Consider the following 24,470-nt stretch of genomic DNA (forward strand, 5'->3'; position numbering starts at 1 on the left):
GGTCCAAATTTCAAGGTTCCATAATTTTTCAATGTCAGGTTTTTCGAAAGAATTGTTTTCCCACTTTTGAGTTGGCTATTTTGGTCTCTAAAATGGTAAACTCTTAAATACAATTTAATCTAGGTCCATTTCTAGGGGTAGGGGCCTAATGGGAATTTATTTATCATATGTTAGCCTCTCTAGGAGTTTGTGCCCTAGGTCTCTATAAAGGGAAGCCATCCTCTCTCATTTTGGAAGGGGCTCTTTGCATAATCAATCTATCAAGTTTTAGCATTCAAGCATCCATCATCAAGCATTCAAGCCTTCAAGCATTTAATTCATCAAGGAGATCCATTAGTAGCCATTGAAGGATTCAAGCTCTATGGAGCCCTCTTGTTGAAGATTCATCCATTTCCATTCAAGCCTCTTCCTAATCCAAGATCCATTCAATATTGGTGTTGAAGATCTAAGACGATCGATTTGAGACATCTCACATTCTATTCTACATTCATTTAGAGCATCCATACTTATGTATTTAAGGATTCAAATCCTCCACAAGGGTTACAACATAAGCAAGGTGAATAGTTCCATTTACTTTGTTTGTTTATATCACAATTTCAATTTCAAGGTTGATTCCAAATCGAGGTTTGACCAAGGAAACCCCCCCTCCCAATAGAAAAACCCATTTTCTTGCAAGAGCAGGTGCAGGATATCAAATATTAGTGTAGATTTAAGTACCCTTTTTGATGAACTTTTGGGATCCATGAACAAAATTTTTGTCTAAGTAGTGTAGGTCAAGGTCAAATTTTTGGGTCAAGGTTGACTTTTTTGACCTAGGTCAAGGTCGACCTGGCTCAGAAAAGAAAAATATTTCTATTTTTTGTAGATCTCACAATTTTGATTCAGGATCCCAAAAATCATTACTTTCTGAGACTATCTGATGGGGTTTTCAGTCAATTCTTTTTTGGAGGTAAGTACCTTTTTATTTCTTAATTTCAATATTAGTCTCCTCTATTTACATCCCATATCATAAGAATCTATATGTATGTGTAGAATATTGTTTTAGGGTCTCTTTTATGTGCATTATTCTAAACCCTATTCATCTATATTTTTCATATTACAGGTATCTTGGACATCTTATCTCCTTCTTCTTGTTTCTTTGGACACATCTCCTAAGTCAACTTCAAATGACCAGGTAAAGGTATGCTAACGAATTTATCATTCTTCATAGAGAAACATTACAACACTTCTCAATATAATCAACCTGAGATCATACCAATTTTCTATTTTTCCTATCTCTACAAATCTTCATACCAAGGATTTGTTTTTCTTCCCCCAAATCCTTCATAAAAAGTAAATGTGCTAACTATTGTTTTAACCTCTTAATGTGATCCATGTTAGACTCAATTACAAGCATATCATCAAGATATAAAAATAAAATAATGTAGTTGTCATCATCCAATCTCTAAAAGAAACACAATGATTTGAATGACACCTAATGTATCCATGCTCAAGCATAAAATTGTCAAATTTTAGATACCATTGTCGAGGTGCTTGCTTCAATCCATATAATTTTTTTACAAACTGCACACTACGCTCTCCTTACCTTTGACCTTAAATCCATGTGGTTATGCCATATAAATATCTTCACCCAAATTACCATGAAGAAAGGCTATTTTATCATCAAGCTGGTCCAAATACAAATCTTTAGTAGCTACAATACTTAAAATAGTACGAATAGAAGTCATTTTAACAAGAGAAAATATCTCATCAAAATCAATGCCCTTTTTCTATGCAAATCCTTTTACAACTTGCTTGGCTTTAAATATTTTCTTACCTTCATCCTCTTCTTTCAACTTGTAAACCCATTTATTCTGTAAAGCCCTTTTACCTACAGGCAACTTACATAAATCCAAAGTCTTACTTTTTAGCAAGAATTCCATTTCTTCTACCATCATAGACACCCATTGAATCCTAGTATCCACCTGCACAGCTTCATCATAAGATTCAGGTTCACCAACATCAGTTAGTAAAATAGAGTACAAAGAGGGAGAAAATATTTATGGAGGTCTACTTAGCCTTTTTTTCTGTCTAGCATTCATTTGGGTGTGTAGTATTTATTTTTGCAGTTATTGTAGATCATGAGGAATTGATGGAACATCATATTTTGGAGTATCATCCAACCTTACATAATCATTTTATTTCTTCTCATTTTGTTGCAACAGATTTTTGTACAACACTTTCTCATTTAATATGACCTCCTTGCTTTTTAAAATTTTACAATTTTTAAAATTCCAAAGCCTATAACCAAATTCATCAATGCCACATCCAAAAAATACACATTTCTTTGACTTAGCTTCCATCTTGGTTCTATTTTCTAAATCTATATGTGCAAATGTTTCACAACCAAAGGTTTTGAGAAAAATACCTCACCTTCTTACCAGTCCATGCCTCCTCTGGAATACCACAACACAAAGAAGTAGAGGGACCTCTATTAATCAAATATATAATAGTATTGACATCCTTCTCCCACATGTTTAAGGGCAGCCCAACATGTAATCTCATGCTCCTTGCACTCTCCATTATTATCTTGTTCATGTGTTCAACCACTCCATTTTGTTGTAGAGTCCTTGGAACAGTTTTCTATCTATGAATACCATTAGTGGAGCAATAATCTTCAAATTCATGATTGCAATACTCACCATCATTATCATATTTGAGACATTTTAATCTTTTACTAGTATGCACAAGCTCTAATTTCTCATCTTTTTTTCCCTTCCCACTCTTCACAAAACTCACTCTCTTTTATTTTCCATACACAAAACTTTCACATAATTCCATGTCGACAGATTTAAGGCCTAGTAAAACTTTTTCTGAATGAAGTAATTTCATACCTTTCTCACTCATTTACCAAGTCTATTGTGCCATAACATTGAATTAGAATCTAAAACAACTATTTTTCTCCCCGCTTAACTACAACAACTATTCCTGAACATTCATTTTTCTATGAAACAATTAAAGTCAAAGGAATAGTATGACTTGTACAAAGATATAAGGTTCCTACTTTCACACTTTTTTCTACTACAAGGGAACCTTTTGAAACCTTCCAATTTTTATCATTAAAAGTAACTACACAACCCTCGTCACTGAGTTTCCCTACTAAAATTAAATTCCTACTTAGCCTTGGAACAGGTCTTACCTCATGTCGTAGCCAATGATTTTCATTCTGCAACTTAATCTTAACTTTGCCCTCTCCAACAATCTGACATAGTTCATTATTGTTAAGGTTTTAGCTTCTATCAAATTGATTTTAACATAAGATACCTTGTTGATGGTAAATCATCTTTAAGATAAATATCTTAAACATATTATACGTTGTATATTATTAGATAATAATATAATAATATATTACATATATACTTAAAATGAGTTACATTTATTTTTATTTATATTATTATCATATTAATATGTTAACTAGTGATGTTTAACCATAGAGATATGTCTCTTCATGAGACATGTCTCCTCCTCTCATATGTATGAGTCCTCAAATCTGCATTTGGAAAATCATCGATAACAATGGCTATGATTTTACATTTGCAGAAATGATCCTTGAAATAACATGGTATTAGAGCCAACAAAAAATGTAAATAAGAAATAAGAAAAAAAAATGTATCATAAGATTTGGAGAATAATATCATTCTCTATTATAAACTATTGTAATTGAACTGTGCACGAGATAGTGAAAGGATACTTTGAGATATATATTTGTGATATCTTCTCACTGAAAAACATTGTGCAACATCGGTAGAGTCCATGATCGACTTCACAATAAATTGCATAGGATGCAGGTAGTGAGAGTTTGGATGAAGGGTGAAGATGGAGGCAGCCATTTGTCATATCTACACTAGTGCTTAGAGTCTTGAATATGTGGCACTGCAGAAGTTGAAGGTGAAGCTAGGTGGTGCTTTAATCTTCCATCTTACTATCAAAAACCACCTTGTGTGGGTTGGAGCTAACTAGAATCCACAACATGATGTTTCTTTCTTCATTTGGTACATAGAAGAGACCCTACCAACTTGGTCATCTAAGAATATGTCAACAATGTGAGGGACCAACTGCCAAAGAAAGAAGAAACAAAGCATGGGGAAATACATTAAAGAAAATAAATGATAGAGAGGAGTACATAGGATTTCACCATTGATTCCTACTGAATCCATGCCAATGCAAGTTGTGCATCCAATCCTAGCAATTGGTGGGAAGGGACGACCTACATAGAATTAAGTCCTTTTCAAAAGTAGTTGTACAGACTTCTCTGGACCCATTACCCTAAACAAGAGATACAATAGTTATTGGGTAAAGGTGCCCACATCACCTGTTCAAAGAGAAATCAACACCACAAACCGAGGTAAGACTAGGTAAAGTACATTCCATATTTACGATTTAACATTCATGGTAATGTAAAAGGGAATATAAATATGCCCATAATTTAATTGGAAAAGAGACATAGTAAATATGTTTATAAGATATAGGGAAATGTAAATGAGACATAATATGACATGTACAACATTTTTATTTTATTTTATTAATTTAAATTTAAATTATCTTAAAATAATTGGTTAAAGACAAAATTGAACATACATACTCAATAAGATAGAAATAGGAAAATAGGAATGTAATACCACAAGGAAAAATAAATTCTAATAATACAATATCTGAGGCATCTAAACAACGAATGCCATTCCTAAGACAATGGAGAAAAAATGCAAAAGCAAGAAACAATAAAAGATCCAACACCAAGGCTTTGTCATGAGCATTCATGACAAAACAAACATTTGCAAGAGGAAATATACACTCAAATTGAGGGATGCCATGAGTTCTTTCTATATCACCTAATCTAGTAAAGTAACATGAATACTAACCATTAAATGAGAAGATTAACAAAACATAAGTAGTTAACACTTAAGATAGGACTAATGGTTATCACCACAAAAGGGAGAAAACCAAGAATGTTAGGCTCCTTATGGTATAATCCATGATGAAGTGGAGGTGTCCCTGATGGGAGAGGATGTATGCTCATGTGCTCAAGCTTCCAAAGGATGGGGTTTTTACCAAGTGTGTGTATGGACGAGGGTTTCAAACAATGGAAGTATGGAGGGATTTCAACATTATGATGGTATTGTGGTAGTTTTTAGGCTCTCAAAATAGCATTATAACTTTGCATGAAAGGTGGATGATCTTTGTGAAGGGAGAGGTTTTCATTTATAGGCCAAGGGGTAGAGAGATGGATGGTCAAGATGCAAGGATGAAAAAGTAGTGAGGGAGGGTCAAGATGCACTCAAAAGGGGGCACATGGATTGTGCTTTTTTATAGCCAATAGGGAAGTGACACTTGTCACAAGGAGGACAAGGGTGAGAGGATAGGACAAGGGTTGGTCAAGGGAGCTAAGAGGGAGGTTGAGTATGTAAGAGGCATGTAAGAGTCATAAAAGGGGATGTAAGAGTCATAAATGTTGGAGGGTGAGGGAAGAAGATATTTTGACTTTAGCCTGGGTTAGCAAGTCTTAACCCTTGCTTTAAGTTGTGCACATGTTTAGAAGGGGGATTGGGATTAGCTTAAAAAGGGGGTTAGGAGGGCAAATAGCTTAGCTTTGATGGGATGAGTTAGTTAGGTGGCTAAGTGAGGTTAGTATGGGTGAATGGGTTGGATTAGGGGTTAGGATAGGGTTTAGGGATGATTTAAGGGTTTTTAGATATTTTATTAAATGATTTATTTAATAAAATAGGGACATGGGATTAAATTAAATAGATTTGAGAATTTATTTAATTTAATAGAGGAATAGGGATTTAATTGATAAATTAATTTTGGGTTATCGTTTGATTTTATCAATTGGACTATAGTTAATTAAATTAATTAATTAACTGGGGGATGATGATTAATTAATTAAATAGGGGAGACATGTGGATCTCGGAGAGCCAAACTAGTATCAGTGAGTGATGCGTGAGCCAATATCGATGTATGGACCAACATTGCGGAGAGAGGGTTTGCTTTGGGGCTAGCTAGAGTTAGAGCCACAGCAGTGGGACTGGTTCGGCGAGGCAGCAGATGCAGGTTCCACTCAGGAGTACCAAGATGGGTTTCAATGGCTGAGACCAATAGGCCGAGCATAGGTCATGAGGGCAGTGGTGGTGGTAGGAGAGCTAGCCCAAGTAGTGCAATAGGGGAGATACGTAGCGAGAGGGCTACAAAAATGGGCAGAGGTCATTGCACAGGAGGAGGGGCCAGTGCGATAGAGGCAAAGGGTAGGGAGGTAGGAGAGAGGGGCACAACTAGAGAGAGGAGAGGAGAGAGAGGTAGAGCCAGAGAGAGGAGGAGAGGAGACAGTGAAGGAGAGGAGACCGTAGGAGGAGGGGGAGCCAAGACCACAGAGGCAAGCAGGGGGTGATGGAGGAGGGTCATTTGCAGGGGGACGGGATGATGGATGGGCAACCCATTATGCATCATTGCAATAGACACATGATGCTACTAGCCAGCTACTACGTGATACACAACAAGAGCGAGATCAACTTAGGATAGAGTGAGATCAGTTACAACAGGAGCGAGATGTAGCACAGGGTCAGGTTGATAGCACAGGTATAGAGGTGGGGAGACTGCAAATGAAGGTGGGGTGGATGGAGGGGAGGCTGGATGTGGTTAATCCAGAGAGGTAGTCTATACATGCAAGACTAGATGCCATGCAGCAGGAGCGGGACAAAATAGTGGTGGAGGTGGCGATGCTAAGAGTGTAGATGGAAGTGGGTGGAGGGATGGAGGATTTGAGGAGGCTACGAGTAGAGGTGGAGGATCTAAGGGAGAGGGTAGGATTCTATCGAGGGAGGTACCATGCACTGGTTCTAGTAGACCAGATAGAGTAGTACATGCGATTGACATAGTCAAGGACAGCTGGGACCCACACAGATATGCATGGAGGGGGAGAGCATGGATGGAGCACTAGGGGCTCACAGAGGACAGGTAGGTCTCGGTATATAGGGCATAGTCATAGGACAAGACAGAGCTAGAGGTGAGACACAGGGATGAGGGGGAGGAGGGATGAGGCAGAGAGCTTGGGGACAGGAGGAGGATTGATGAGACCACCACCTCCACCACTAATAGCACCAAAGGCAGGGAAGGATACAAAGGAGGATCCATGTACAAAGATGATAGATCAGGGAGACCAGTGATAGTGCTGGGTTCACTTGTATGATTAGTATTTTGTTGTATGTATTGATAGTTTTGAGATATATGTCTATTTTTGTGCGGGCACAGACCCGTTGTAGTGATATGTATGATATGGAGATTGTATATTTGGACTTTGATGGATTGTATTCATTTATTATTTGTGGAGGAGAGGGATATATATATAGAGCAGGTCATTCTTTAGGGCAGGATATGTGTTATGGACTTATGATTGCATAAGTATGGTTATATATGGTTAGATGTAGATGAGAGACTGATATATTTGATATGTAGGATGGGACATGGGATGAGAGATATGATATTGTTGACGGTTTGTGATGTAGGATGTGATTTTTGAGGATAGATATGATACTGCTGATAGTTTGTGATGCAGGATGTGAGTTTTGAGGATAGATATGATATTGTAGATAGTTTTTGATGTAGGATGTGATTTCCTATGATAGTGCAAATATGATGTGATATGTTTTTGATGTGGTTTTGATGATGTGTTTTTCTTATGATATTGCAGATGTGATGTGATATGTTTTGATGTGATTTACTATGATAGTTTTGATATGTTGTTATTATGATGATGAGAATGTGTATAGAGGATGTTTAAAATGAACACAAACTAATGATGACTGACATATTTAAAATGAACACAAACTAAAGATGGATTACAAATTAAAAAATAAACACAAACTAAAGATGGATTATAGAAAAAAAAGAACACAAACTAAAGATGAAATTCTGATTTACAATGAACATAAACTAAAGATGGATTATAGATTAAAAAAGAACACAAACTAAAGATGAAATTCTAATTTTTATGATAAGGTAAAATGAACACAAACTATAATTGAACATGATTCTTATGATAAGGTAAAATAAACACAAACTATAATTGAATGTGATTCTTATCATAAGGTAAAATAAACACAAACTACAATTGAATGTGATTCTTATAATAAACTAAAATGAACACAAACCACAATTGAGCATTATTCTTATGATAAGCTAAAATGAACACAAACTACAATTGAATGTGAATTTTTATGATAAATTTTGATGATGTCATGTGCGAAGTGAGCTGAAATATCTAATCATTGGATGAAAGAATTAATGCTAATGAGAGATCCAAGGTATGATAACAGGGTAGATGAACACAAGCTATGATAATACAACATTCTAAATTCTAGGATGCGGGGAGATAGTAAATAGATGTAGGATATGATGACAATAATGAGATAGGACAAATGATGATGGTGGGATGGGAAAACCAATACTTGAATTAGGATAATGAGCTATGATAAAAAAATGATTGTAAACATAGGAGATACTAACTCTAATGGGATGGTGTTGGAAAATGAGTGACCAACAAACTCGTAGTCAGGAGGATAATGGAGATTAGAGTGAGGATAGTGACTTATGATAAGGATCACATCATGATGGGGGTGAAATCGTAGCCTAAGGGATGAAAAGGTGTAAGAGTAGGATAATGTAGATAAGTCAATGTTTGATGATAAGGATTTCGAATCAAAAGATTCTGATAGTGGAAAATCAGATGTTTGAGAGAGGTAGGTGATGTGAAGGAAGATGATATAATGGGTTATAATAGGAAAAGGAAGAAAACTAACAAGTAAACAAATGTGATGTGTATGGGAAGCTTGAGAGTGGAGTACTTCATGAAGAAGTACCACCATGTAGTGTGAGCACTTTATTTGATATAGGAATATTAGGGACCTGCCAAGATTACTAAGAACATCAAGGCCTTTTCACCAATATTACATAGGATTGAATCAAACAAGCATGCAAGGATTGCCCCAGCATCACACATGAGTCCTAGAGAGATCAATGTGGGAATCATGTTGGGGTGATCCAAAAGCAAATGATATCACCCAAGTTCATTATATTATCATAAATATAAACATGGTTGAAATATGCAAGGGTGATATCCAACTGACTCACAAGTAGGAAAAGATCGTGATCACAACCATGCCTTTGAGTTCCCCCAGTCAAAACACACCATGATATGAAAGACCATGACAACCTTGAGGAGGGAACAACTAAATCACGTAGAAGCAACCAAAGAAAAATATACAAAAAACCAAAGATGAGAAGAAAGAACAAAAGTGTGAAAAAGTAACCTTTTGCTAAAGAGATCAAGATGATTGGCTATTGATAGGCTAAAAAACATGGAATAGACATTTGGAAAGGACTTTAAGGCTAGGAAGTATAGGGTATTGACAAAAAGGGACAATGAATTTTTTTCTATAGATGATGGGTTAGGGACACATGGTGTCACAACGAGACTTGAATTTTTGGATATAATTGTTCAATTATGTGTTATCTTTAATGTTACACAAATGTCATATTAGTCAGAAGATGGAGTCTACCAAGCTTAGTTGGTCAACAAAAAAAATTACAAAGTCTACCGAGCTTAGTTGGTCAGCATAGCAAATTTCAGTGTCTACTGAGCTTTCCTATAAATTACTCTGTGGAAACAGTTTCTCCTGAGCTCACTCAGTCATCGAAGGAAAATGAGGAAGAAGTTAGTGGTAACCAAGCTCACAAGGTTATTGAAGGAAAGTCAGTGTTTATCGAGTTCACTCGATCTCCAAAGGATTTTGCAGAGTTCACAGTGTTCACCAACCTTTAGTTGGTTAACATTGGAAATCATTTCTGGAGCAGTGTCTACCAAGCAGGGTCGGCCAATGAAGGATTTCATTGTTTTGGGAAATAAAGCATAATTATTTTATGTAATGATTGTAGCCGACTGAGGTAATGATTATTGGTAATTGTAACTTGTAAATGAGCCAACTTGACAATTTGTAAGGTATAAATAAAATGTCAAGTTGTGAATTCTAAAGTGTAATGAACGAGCATGCAAGTGTACTGATTGTGTGAAGAGGAAAGTGTGAGTGAATTTTGAAGAAGGATCAGATATCCTTGAGGAGCATCAAAGATTTATTTGATCAACGAGGATCTAGTGAAGTAGAACTGAGATCTGTATCAGCAATTTAGTTGCATCTCATTTAGGTCAACTCATTGTTACTTTCTCACCATTGTAGTCGTGATTTCTAAATCTCTTAATAGAGTTAGTTTAACAAACATTTTGTAAATCCTCTAACAAGGTGACAGTTCTATTGAATTGTTCTAAAGTCCTCTAGCAAGGCCACTCCTAATAGGGTGATTAAATCCTTCAACAAGGTCACACCTAACAGTGTATTTTGTAACCTTTAATAGGGTTGGCTCCTAACAGGGCTCACTTCAGAAGAGTGAAAATAAGTAGCTAGTTACTTGGTAGTTTTTCCCATATTGGGTTTCCACGTTAAATCTAGTGTCTCATGTGTTCATGTTATTTTCTTTATGGTTGCATGTTAATCATCTTGAATGCTTAAAGATTACTAATAAGTTAACATACACTGCATCTACTAAGTTACAACATTTTTCTGTGTGTTTATCAAGTGACAGTAGTAACTAGTTTTATAAGACATCTAAGGGATATATGGATTTTTTTTTGTGGTAACTGATTCACCCCCCCTCTCGGTTACTCCATCTATATTTCCAACAAATGGTATCAGAGAATTTGGTGCTTGCAGGAAGGATTTCAAGGTTCTAAGCTAAAGATCAAGACGTCTTACAAGAGGGAAATTTCAAGGCTTAATAGGAATAACTTTTCAGCTTGGCAAGGTCTCATGAGACTCCATCTGGCTTCCATTAGAGATACAAGATTGAAATATCTTGATGAAGTATATGTAACTCCTTTTGGTACATTATCTGTTAATGAAATTCCTGAGAAGAAGACACATAACACCATGATGATAGAGATTGCATCAACCCTAAGCTATGAAGAATTTGATGATATCAAGGATTGCAAAATTGCCTTTGCTATGTGGAAAAAGTTGAAAGATATCTATGGAGGTGATGACAATGTGAGGAGAGCCAATATAGAAAGTCTAGGAGGACAATTTGATCAGATGAAAATGAGAGAGGATGAGAACATTGCTAAATATGTTGAAAGAGTCAAAGTAAGCATTAGTGCAATCAAGGCTTTGGAGGAGATATCAAAGAGAAAATAGTTGTAAGTAAAGTTCTTAGAACATTGCTTCCCATTTATGTAGTTAGGGTTTTTGCAATTCAAGAAAGAAGATGTGAAGCAAATCATAAGATAAATTTAGATGCCATAGAAGGAAGATTGATTGTATTTGAGCTAGACAACTATGACAACTATGTTCTAGCTTTAAAGAACATTGAATCAGCATCTGAAGCCAAGCTTTCACTCAAAGAAAAGGGCAAAAAGATATAGGATTCTCAGTTAGAAAGTGAAGAAGAATCAGAACAGAGTTCTGACAGTGATCTTGAGGTTGTTGAAGCTCTACTTGCAAAGAAATATTTCAGAGGCAAAGGAAAATACAAAGGTAAAGTTCCTCTAATCTATTTTTCATGTCATAAAATTGGTCATATTTTTGCTAGATGCCCAATCAAGAAAACAAGGATGAGAAGAAAGGTCACAAGTGTAATGGCAAGAAAGACTTCAAATAATTCAAGGGCAAAGGTAAGAAAATATATTTCATGGCTAAGGATTCTGATAATAGTGAAGATGAAATTGTTTACATTTTTATGAAAGATGAATTTGATAATGACGAGGAAGACAAGATGGCACTTATCTCTCATGTGAGAAAAAATGATACATGGATCATAGATAGTGGTTGCTCTTATCATATGATTAGTGAAAAAAAAAAGTTTGAAAATTTTGAAGACTATGATAGTGGCAGTGTGAGGTTTGGTAATAATGAACCTTGTTGCATAAAAGGAAGAGGAAGAATCTCATTAACCAAAGAGCTTGTATGTGATAATGCCTATTGGGTTGAAGGACTAAAACACAATCTGTTGAGTGTGGCACAACTAATCAATATTGGATTCAAGGTGGCATTCATGCATGGAAAGGCAAGACTCGTGGATGACAAAGGAAAGCTTATTGGATTAGGCATGCAAACAAAAGGTAACTTGTTTTATCTTGAACTTGGTGAATGTTCATGTTTTATTGCTCAAGTTGAAGAAATTTGATTATGGCACAAAAGGTTATGTCATATGAATTTTGATAACCTGGTGAAAATAAGAAAATTCAAGAAAGTAAGAGGAATTTCTAGTATAAAGAAACCTGATGTTGGTCTATGCAAGAATTGTCAGATTGGTAAGATGGGAAAGACTAGCTTTAAAAGTAAAAACTATCAGTCTGAGGAAATTTTGAAAATTGTGCATATTGATTTGTGTGGACCTATTAGAATTGAGAGCTATACTGGAGAGAAGTTCTTCATTCTTTTTGTTGATGATTACTCTATAATGATGACTATCATGTATCTGAGAGAGAAATCAGAAGCATTTGAGAAGTTCAAATAGTATTTTGCCAGAGTAGAAAAGGAAATAGTGAGATCAGACAGAGGTGGTGAATTCATCTCTCATGAATTCAATAACTTTTGCATTGAAAGAGGAATCAAAAGATAGGTATCAACTCCTGGAACTCCTGAGTAGAATGGAATAGTTGAAAGGAGGAACAGATCTATCATGGACTATGCAAGGACTCTAATGATTGAAAAGAACATTGCTATCAAATACTAGAAGGAAGCCATCAACATTGCAGTTCATACCTTGAACTGAGTATAGTTGAAGGACTCATTCAAAGCCCCCTATGAGTTATGGTATGGCTATAAACCCAATGTAAGTTACCTAAAAGTATTTGGAAGCAAATGTTATATTTTGAAAGAATCTAGAAAAGGAAAATTTGATGTGATGGGTGATGAAGGCATATTTTTGGGATATTCTTGCAAGAGTAAGGCATATAGATGTTTGACTTTGTCTACTCACAAAGTCATAGAAAGTGCACAGGTAAAAGTTGATGAGTTTGCAGAAAGGACTAAAGAAGAAAGAAAAAGGAACCAAAAGATTACAGGAGATTTGTTTTCATTGAACCTGATATAGTGCCAAATACACTTGTTAATCTAGAAACTTCTCTTGAGTCTTCAGTCACTGAGTTGCAAGAAATTCAAACCAAATTGTAGGAACCTAAGTCACATTCAGATGCTACCAAGACAATGCCTACCGAGTCTGAAGGACCTGAGTAGTAGTTAGATCAACCAAAGCCAAAAATTGAAACTCAAAATGAAGACAACAAAACTTAGTCAAAAGGCAAAGAACCTATATTGGCCAAGTATGTCAGGAGATGTCATGCACCGGATCAAATTATTGGAGACAGATCTAAAGGTACTATGAAAAGAAGCTAAAAGGTACATGTTTACTTGTTGATTCTGAACCTAGAAATGTCAAAGATGCATTATAAATTATGAAAGTTGGATTGAGACTATGAATGAAGAGATAGAGCAAATAAAGAAGAATAAAACATGGACTCTTGTACCTAGGCCTAAAGACAAAAATGTGATTGGAACTAAGTGGGTATTCAGAAATAAATTGAATGAAGATGGTAAGGTATCAAGAAACAAAGCTAGATTGGTATGTAAAGGCTACTTTCAAGAAGAAGGAATAGACTATGGAGAGACCTTTTCTCCTATTGCAAGACTGGAAGGTGTCGAGACCTTACTTGCATATAATGCATGCAAAGGATTTAAGGTATACCAGATGGATGTCAAATCAACATTTCTCAATGGTATTCTAGATGAAGAAGTCTACAGTGAGCAACCTGAAGGTTTTGTTGATCTAGACAAGAAGGACATGGTCTGCAAATTCCACAAAGCATTATATGGTTTGAAACAAGCCCCTAGAGCATGGTATGAAAGATTGGATAACTATCTTATTTAGATTGGTTTTCAGAGAACTAATGATAACAGTAGCTTGTATATCAAGGAAGGACCAAATAACAAGATTTTTATTTGGAAAAAATATTTGTGGATGATACTTTGTTTATAGGGAATGATGATCTATGCAAAGATTTTCAGAACAAATGAACAAGGAATTTTAGATGTCAATGTTTGGTGAGATTACATTCTTTGTTGGTCTTCAAATTCGGTAGAGCAAGAATGGTATCTACATCACTCAATCTAAATATATCAAAAAGATACTCAAAAAATGTGGTATGAAAGATTGTAAACTAGTTGGAACTCCCATGTGTACTGGACTAAAGCTTACCAAAGATGATGAATCAAAAGAGGTAGATCAAACCTTATATAGATCAATGATTGGAAAGTTGCAGTATGTAGTTCATACAAGGCCAAATATTGTTTTTGTAGCTGGTATTGTAGCAAGATTTTTGGTAAAACCAAGAGAAAATCACATGATGGCAATCAAGAGGATCTTGAGATACTTGAAAGGCACTAAAGATTATGGATTGTGGTACAAATTTGGAGGTAATCTGGACTTGAAAGTATTTACTGATGCTGATTAGGTAGGAAATATTGATGACAGAAAGAGTACAAGTGGTGGAGCATTCTTTCTTGGAAAGAGGTTGGTTTCTTGGACAAGTAAAAAGAAAAATTGTACATCCCAATCTACAACAGAAGCAGAGTATGTTGCTGCAGCAATGAACTGTTCTAATATTGTTTGGTGTAAATAGTTATTGGAAGACATGAAGGTGGAGATCAAAGAACTAGTTATTATGTTTTGTGATAATACAAGTGCAATCAACATATCCAAGAACCCAGTAATGCATTCCAAAACCAAACACATTGCAATAAAATATCACTTTGTCAGAGAATTGGTGCAAGATAAGGAGATTAGATTGGAATATGTTCATACAAGGCAATAAATTGTTGACATATTCACCAAGCCATTACCTAAGGATGCATTCTTGTATCTAAGAGGTAAGCTAGGGGTCATCCCCCTATCTGAAGCTCACTAAAATGAAGTTTTAGTGATGTATCAACAGGAACCAAGTTGAAGATCTATCAGTTGATGTAGCATAGTCATGGAAACATTGCATATGAATCAATACTCAAGGTACATTGTTACTCATTTGATATGTGTTGTCTTTGGCATGTGTTTTCAAAGAGGGAGAGTGTACTATCATATCTTTTTGAAATTTGAATTTGTTTGTGGAGAGTTTGTTGTTTAGGAAAGAAGGTATGTAATTCCTTTACAGAGGGAGATTAGTGCATTAGAGAAGTTTTTGACATAAAATCTAAGAGGGAGAAATATTCTATTAGAAAAAGAATTGTTTTCAAATTTCATCTGCTATGACATGTTGTGTTTCCATCAATGCCAAAGAGGGAGAATGTTGGATACAATTGTTCAATTGTGTGTTGTCTTTGATGTAACACAAATATCATATCAGTCTGTAGACAGAGTCTATCGAGCTTAGTTGGTCAACAAAGAAAATTACAAAGTCTACCAAGCTCAGTTGGTCAGCATATCAAATTTTAGAGTCTACCGAGCATTTTTGGAAATTACTCTATGGAAACAATTTCTATTGAACTCACTCAATCATCAAAGGAAAATGAGGAAGAAGTCAGTGGTAATTGAGATCACAAGGTTATCGAAGGAAAGTTAGTGTTTACTGAGTTCAGTTGGTCTCCAAAAGATTTTGCAGAGTTCGCAGTGTTCACCGAGCTTCAACTAGTTAACACTGGAAATCATTTCTAGAGTAGTGTCTACTGAGTAGGGTCGACCAATGAAGGATTTCATTATTTTGGAAAATAAAGCTTAATTGTTTTAAGTAATGATTGTAGCCAACTGAGGTAATGATTATTGGTAATTGTAACTTGCAAATGAGTTGACTTGACAATTTGTAAGGTATAAATAAAAGGTCAAGTTGTGAATTCTAAAGTGTAATGAGCAAGCATGCAAGTGTACTGATTGTGTGAAGAGGAAAGTGCAAGTGAATTTTGAAGAAGGATCATATATCCTTGAGGAGTAGCAAAGATTTATCCGATCAGTGAGAATCTAGTGAAATAGAACTGAGATCTATATCAACAATTCAGTTGCATCTCATTCAAGTCAACTCATTGTTACTTTCTCACCATTGTAGCAGTGATTTCTAAATTTGTTAATAGAGTCGGTTTAGCAACCATTTTGTAAATCCTCTAACAAGGTGATAGTTCTATTGAATTGTTCTAAAGTCCTCTAGCAAGGCCACTCCTAGCAGGTTGATTAAATCCTTTAACAAGGTCACACCTAACAGTGTGTTTTGTAACCTTTAACAGGGTTGGCTCCTAATAGGGCTCACTTTAGAAGAGTGAAAATCAGTAGCTAGTTACATGGTGGTTTTTCCCATATTGGGTTTCCAGGTCAAATCTGGTATCTCATGTGTTCATGTTATTTTATTTATGGTTGCATGTCAATCACTGTGAATGCTTAAAGATTGGTAATAAGTTAACATATATTGCATCTACCGAGTTACAATATTTTTTTGTGTGTTTATTGAATGACAGCAGTAACTAGTTTTTTAAGAAATCTAAGGGATATGTGGATTTGTTTTTGTGGTAACTAATTCACCCCCCCTCTCAGTTACTCTATCTATATTTCCAAAATTGAATAATATGTACAAGCACATCTTATACAATGAATGGGATGCAAGAACATACAAAAAAATACAATACCAGGTGTGCATATGAAAGGGGGGAAGCTCTGGATGAGGAGATAGCATTGTTATAGTATAACTATTGTTACAGGGGTGTGATATGTACAACACAACTAGTGTTACAAGGATTATGATACTGTTGTATTTACAAGATTATGAAATAGAGGATACAATTGTTAGTACAAGGATATGATACACAGAATACTACTTGCCGAGTAGGATATATATGGTAAAGATCAAGGATAAAAAAAAAACTTGATAAGATACATGTGGTAGAGTACAATGGTAGGGTACATCTGATATGATACATGGGGTATATTGGAATGAGCTATAATATAGGATATAGGTGGGGTGCTACAAAGGGGTGGAGATGGAAAGAAAGCGTTGTGAGTTGGATTGGGGGTATGAAAGTGAAACCATGAGGGACACCTTGAAAACACGAGGAGATGGGTGATGAGATATGGAGTAGTGATGGGGGAGATGCATGTCATTGATAGATAATAAAAAGGTTAAGTATACCTGGCTCCTAATTGCTAGGTTTTCACTAGGGTACCTATCCAAGGTGCTTGAATTGCCAAGTTTTCACCATTGGACGCTTGTTTTTCTTGACCTCTTTTTTTTGTTGTTGTCTAATGCGATTTTTTCTTTTAGGAATTAAGGTGAATGATGTTGGTAGGATCATTTAGGACTTCACCTTCAAGTGTAGATAACTGATAGGCCCCTGAGCCAAAAGATGTTGTGACCACATAAGGTCCAAGCCGTGTGGACTTGAACTTTCCTTTCTTTTCTCGATCTGTTTGAACCTTCATGTTTTCTTTGAGGACCATGCCTCCCTCTTGAAAGTGGTGCGGATGGACTTTCCTATTGAAATTACGCTTGAGGCAATTTTTGTAGACCATGAGGTGGTCATAGGCGTGTTTCCTTTTTTCATCAAGTAGATCAAGATGAGTAAGTTGAGCCACTCTATAATCCTCATCTGATATTTGACCCCGTAAAGAAATGTGGAGGGATGGGAGTTCAACCTTAATAGCTAATCCTACTTCAACACCATAAACCAAGGAGTATGGGGTTATGCCAGTGGATGTATGGAATGAGGTGTGGCATGCCCATAGGGCAGGATTGATTTGTAAATGCCAATCACGGCCGAAATCATTAACAACTTTCTTGAGGATTTTAAGTAGGGTTTTATTAGTTTCCTCTACTTGACGATTACCTTGTGGGAAGTATGGGCTAGAAAAATGATGATGGATGTAAAGGGAAGTGCACAATTCTTCCATATTTAGGTTTTTTAAATTACCTCCATGGTCAGTAAATATGGTAGCTGGGATGCCAAAGCGATATATGATATGATATAGGATAAATTTGGACACCTAAACTCTGATGGTAGTGACAAGGGGAACTGCTTCGACCCACTTAGTGAAATAATCAGTGGCGGTAATTATCCACTTGTGTCCTTTTGAAGAAAGAGGTGTGATAAGACTAACAAGGTCAAACCCCCAATAGGAAAAAGGCCACGGTGGTGCTATAGGTTATAGATCTTGAGTTGGGGCTTGAATTAGATTAGCATGTTGTTGACAGGGTAAACATCATTTCACAAATTCACATGCATCATGCTCTAGAGTAGGCCAATAATACCTAGCTCAAAGGATTTTCTTTGCTAGAACTATCCGGCTCGTGTGAGCACCACAAATTCTAGTGTGTACCTCTTTGAGAGCCATTGCAACCTTGTTTTGGTGTAGACATCGAGAGAGAGTATTATGATAACTGCGATGATATAGGGTTTGGGTGATGATAGTATAATTGGAAGCTCTACGAATAAGGTTTTGGTGTTGGGTTCGTGTGAGACGGGGAGATATGATACCATTTAATAGGTAAGCATGAATTTCATGGTACCATGGGGATTGGGGACTAACCAAGATGCATACTCGTGTTGACTTGTCATTCTCATATGCGGGCTCATGTAGCTATTCAACCAAGAATTCATACTGTGTAGCCTCGCGCGATATTTCCAAAAGGGAACCAATAGTAGTCATGGCATTGGCTACCTCATTTTATAGTCTAGGTATCTATATGAACTAGAGTTGAGTAAAATGTTCCTTTAATTGATCAACCAACTCTTTTTAAGGTAGTAGCTTGTCATCCTTGGTTTGGTATTCATTTAAGGCTTGTTTGATGATAAGTTGGGAATCATCGTAGACTTGTAATTCTATGATATTCCATTCAATGGCTATTTTGAGCCCTACAACAAGGGCTTCATACTCTGAGATATTATTGGTACACTAAAGTTGTAACTTGAAAGATTTAGGAATCTAGTCTCCTTGAGGTTTGACCAAGAGTATGCCAACACCAGAGCCATGGGATGTGTAAGATCCATCAAAATATAACTTCCAGGGTGGTTGTTCTTCTATCAAACATAGGTGTTCATATGGAAATTCCATAATGAGAGGGTTGTCTACAACCAAGGGTGCATCTGCCAAGTGATCTGCAATAGCTTGGCCTTTGATAGCCTTTCTATCAACATATTGGATTTCAAACTCTCTGAGAAGCATGACCCATTTAGCCAAGCACCTTGTGTGTACTGTGTGAGATAACATATATTTTAGTGGATCAATTTTGGAGATTAGTTGCACAGTGTGGCTCAACATGTAATGACACAACTTTTGAGTGGCAAACACCATGGCTAAACAAGCCTTTTTTCCATTGGTGTGTAATTGAGCTCATATCCCACTAGGGTATGACTGATGCAGTAAATAGCCCTTACCTTGCTTGCATCACCAAGTTGTGCTAGAAGAGCACCTAATGTTGTAAGAGTAGTTGTAATGTATGATATGAGTAGACACCCTGCAACTAGAGGAACCAAAATAGGTGGGTTAGCCAAGTATTTCTTAATGAGCTCAAAGTTGTGCTAGCAAGTAGGGTCCCATCTGAAGTTCTGATCCTTTTTGAGTAGATGTGTAAATGGTTGGCATTTATCAGTGAGTTGGGAGATGAATCATCTAACTGATTGGAGTTTCCCCTAAAGAGAATGAAGGTGCTTGAGTGTCTTAGGAAAACCCATATCTGATGCAGGAGCATCCAGAGGTATAAGGGCAATCCTGTGTCACCCAAAAAAATGTACTTAGACTTAGTTTCTATTTTATGTCTTTACATTTTTGGATACCCATTTGGCTCAAATAAAGGTTCCAACTCTCATAGTTCAACTATCAGTGCATTTGAAAATCCCGAAAAAATAGGAGCATGCAATTTGACCATCATTTTGGTGACCTAGAAGGTGCGACTTGGCCAGATGAATATAATTGAGATTTAGAGCATTCTAGAAAAAGAATCAGGTCAAAAGGCCCCACGGTTTGAAAGTTATTACAGTTTTTCGGGTTTTGGAGACCTCCTAAGAATGCTTCAAAGTCAAGTTTGAAGGTGCTTGATTGTCTTAGGAAAACCCATATCTGATGCAAGAGCATCCAGAGGTATAAGGGCAATCCTGTGTCACCCAAAAAAATGTACTTAGACTTAGTTTCTATTTTATGTCTTTACATTTTTGGATACCCATTTGGCTCAAATAAAGGTTCCAACTCTCATAGTTCAACTATCAGTGCATTTGAAAATCCCGAAAAAATAGGAGCATGCAATTTGACCATCATTTTGGTGACCTAGAAGGTGCGACTTGGCCAGATGAATATAATTGAGATTTAGAGCATTCTAGAAAAAGAATCAGGTCAAAAGGCCCCACGGTTTGAAAGTTATTACAGTTTTTCGGGTTTTGGAGACCTCCTAAGAATGCTTCAAAGTCAGGTTTGGGGCATTAAATGACCTTGAAAAGGGTCAAAAAATGGGGGACGAGCGAAGCTTGTCCATAGGGCTATAGAGCTTTCCGAAAATGTAAACGGTTCGTCAATCGGAGCTACGGTTCAAAAGTTATGCCTCCCGAAAGTTCAGCTACCGTTTCTGGATTCTTCTAGATTTGCACCGACTTCTAACGCAGCTTCTGGAACCTTCTATTTTGTCGGTGGATGCCTACTAGCACTTTCTAGAATGTACTCCTAGTCCTTAACCCTCCGGGGTCTATTTAAGGAGATTTCTGGCATTGTAAAAGGCAGTTCGGATTGGAGCTTGAGAGGAGGTGCTAAAAGGAGAAATATTCTCCAAATTTTTGCTATTGTAAGCCAATAGGGCATGTTTTTAAGTTTATTTTCTCTGCACTATTTGTACTAGCTTATTTTCTGAGTTAATATAATTCCCCCTTTCTATTGTGTCCATTCTGTTGTTTGAGTAGTGTCCCCATCAAGTGGTATCAGAGCGGGTTTTCCTGAGTGTGTAGACAGAGCGCCGACTGTGAAGCAGTTTGCACCAGGACTGTGTGGTTGTGGGTTCGAGTTAGAAGATGCCTCCATGAAGAGAGCGTGGTGGAAGGGCCAAAGCTATTGATCCTAAGGAGGTTAGAGCCCTCCAGAGATAGGTACAAGCATTGCAAGAGGAGCTTCGTAGAGGAGCAAATATTGCCGCAGATGACAATAGTGAGGATGACAATGAAGAGGAAGTAATGGAAGTTGACGGGGAAGTTCTAAATCTTGTAGAGGAAAGGCTTTTTAGGGCCATTACTAGGTTCGGGAAAAGACCTACAATTGAAGTGGGTATATTTTTGGGAAATTTGAAACCAGATGAGTTGATCGATTGGATCAATGAATTGGAAGAATACTTTGAGTATGAGGATATAAGGGACCCAGATAGGGTTAAATTTGCAAAGGCCAAACTAAAAGGCCATGCCAAAATCTGGTGGCAAGAGGTTCAACTGGAAAGACTTAGAAGAGGAAAGGAGAAGATCACAAGATGGGATCGCATGGTGGACAAATTGAAGAAGCAGTTCATTCCTGTGGACTACGAGCTTGATCTGTTTAAGAAGATGCATGGGTTAAAGCAAGTAGGAAGATCAGTCCAAGAATATACAGAGGAGTTTTATCGACTCCTGATTAGAGCGGGGCATGCAGAAGCAAATAAGGAGAAGGTTGCTCGTTATATCAGTGGGTTACGACCTAGCATCCAGGAGGAATTAAGTCTGGTAAGAATGACCAGCGTTGAAGAAGCATACCAGTTTGCCCTACGAGTTGAAGAGAAGCTGAGTAAAAGGTTTGAGGGAAGACAAAGAGGGCGCGGTCAAGGAGGAAGGGGAAGCGGTAGATCATCTGGAGGCCGCAATGAAACTCAAAAGAAAAATGAAGATGAGGGTACTAGCAAGAACCAGAGGAATGAGGGTTTCAACCGCTCCCGTGATCAAGACTTTGGAAATCAAAGAGAAAGAGGTAGAGGACGTGGACAAGAAAGAGGAGGCTTCCGTGGTACCTGTTTCCATTGCAATGAAGAAGGTCATTGTGCCTTTGAATGCCCTCAGCGAAAAGGAAGGACAGATAGGAGAGCTGAGGGCCAAGCTAGGGTTGCTCATGTGGATGAGGATGCACAATCATCACATTCAAAGGATGCAGAAAGAGGAGAGACCTTGGTAAATGAAAGAGTTCTACTAAGTGGTAAGAATGAACCAGGACAACGGAGGAGTTTGTTCCATACCAGATGCAAGTGTGAGGATAAATGTTGTGATGTGATCATTGATGGTGGTAGCACTGATAACTTGGTATCAGAAGAGATGGTCTCTAAGCTGAAGCTCAAGAGGGAGAAACATCCCCAGCCCTATCGGATTTCTTGGGTAAAAGATGATCATAAGGTCCTGGTAAGTGAACAATGTTTAGTAAAATTCAAAATTGGGAGTTACCATGATGAAGTTCTCTGTGATGTTATTTCGATGGATGTTTGCCATCTATTGTTGGGTAGACCATGGCAGTTTGATAGACATGCAATACATGATGGACATGCAAACACATACTCTCTGACAAAGGATGGAGTTCGCCACAAATTGAAGCCCATGAAAAAGGAAGGTGAAAAGGTATGTAGCAGTGCTAGGATTTGTCTTGTTGATGGAAGGAAATTTTTAGATGGCATGAAACATCAGCGTATGTGCTATGCTTTGATTCCTAGGAAAGATAAAGAAGGTAGTAGTGAAATACCATTTGAAGTTTCAGATTTACTAGGGGAATTTGGAGATATTATATCTGATAATGTTCCAGATGGATTGCCACCAGTAAGGCAAATCAGTCATCAGATAGATCTGATTCTAGGAGCTAGTTTGCCTAACAAGGCTGCTCATAGGATGACTCCTATTGAAACAAAGGAGCTAAATAGACAGGTTCAGGAGCTATTGAGGAAGGGCTTGATTCGAGAGAGCCTGAGTCCATGTGCAGTACCTGCAGTACTTGCACCAAAGAAGGATGGAGAGTGGAGGATGTATACAGATTTTCGAGCTATAAATAGGATAACCATCAAGTACCGGTTTCCTTTACCAAGGATGGATGATCTTATGGACTGCTTGAGTGGAGCTCAGTACTTCACAAAGATAGATCTGAAGAGTGGCTATCATCAGATACGGATTCGAGAAGGAGATGAGTGGAAAACAACCTTCAAGACCAAGGAGGGTCTTTATGAGTGGTTAGTCATGCCCTTTGGATTGACGAACGCCCCAAGCACCTTCATGCGGCTCATGAATGAGGTACTTAAGAAGTTCTTGGGAAAATTTGTTATTGTCTATTTGGATGATATTTTAATTTTCAGTAAAACCTTGGAAGAACATTTACTGCATATTCATAGCGTCCTTGAAAGGCTAAGGGAAGAGAAGTTGTTAATTAATCTTAAGAAGTGTGTCTTTGCAAAAAGGGAGTTAGTCTATTTGGGATTTGTTATATCACCTGAAGGTCTCAAAATGGATCCAGAGAAGGTAAAAGCCATCTTGGAATGGCCTACCCAAGGTCTGCTACTAAGGTAAGATCATTTCATGGTCTGGTTAGTTTTTACAGGAAGTTTATTAAGAATTTGAGTGGCATATGTGCACCTCTAAATGATACAATAAGAGGGGATAGAAAAGAGTTCAAATGGACTGCAGCAGCTGCGAGAAGTTTTGAATTGCTGAAGAAGAAGGTGACTGAACAGCCTGTGTTGGCACTTCCAGATTTTAGAAAAGTATTCCATGTGGATTGTGATGCTAGTGGTAGCGCTATTGGGGCTGTATTAAGCCAAGAAGGTAAGCCTATTGCATATTTTAGTGAAAAATTGAATGATGCAAAGAAGAAGTATTCTGTTTATGATCAAGAGTTCTATGCAATAGTTCAGGCCTTAAAGAAATGGAGACATTATTTATTGCCAAAGGAATTTGTTTTGTATACTGATCATCAGGCATTACAATACCTAAATAGCCAAGGTAAATTGAATCAGAGGCATATGAAGTGGGTAGAATTCTTGCAGAGTTATACATTTGTGTTGAAGCATAGAAGTGGAAAATCTAACAGGGTTGCAGATGCACTAAGTAGGAGACAGTTGTTGCTTACAACAATGCAGGTTGAAGTAGTTGGGTTTGATGAACTCAAGAATTTGTACCCTGAGGATCCCGATTTTGCTGAAGCATGGAAAGCTTGTAAAGAACCTGTTGCTGTAGATAGAACCAAGTGGTTAGACTATTTGATTCAGGATGGCATGTTGTTCAAAGGTAGTCAATTGTGCATTCCAAGGAGTTCCATGAGGGAAAATCTGATTAAGGAGAAACACAGTGGAGGGATGGCAGGACATTTTGGTCGAGATAAGACCATTGCCATTCTTAGAGAACATTATTTTTGGCCTCAAATTACACAGGATGTGAAGAAGTTTGTACAGAGTTGCC

This window comes from Cupressus sempervirens, chromosome 5 (assembly GCF_028749045.1).
Source record: "Cupressus sempervirens isolate cs-2001-9-10 chromosome 5, ASM2874904v1, whole genome shotgun sequence".
In the NCBI taxonomy this organism is placed as follows: domain Eukaryota; kingdom Viridiplantae; phylum Streptophyta; class Pinopsida; order Cupressales; family Cupressaceae; genus Cupressus; species Cupressus sempervirens.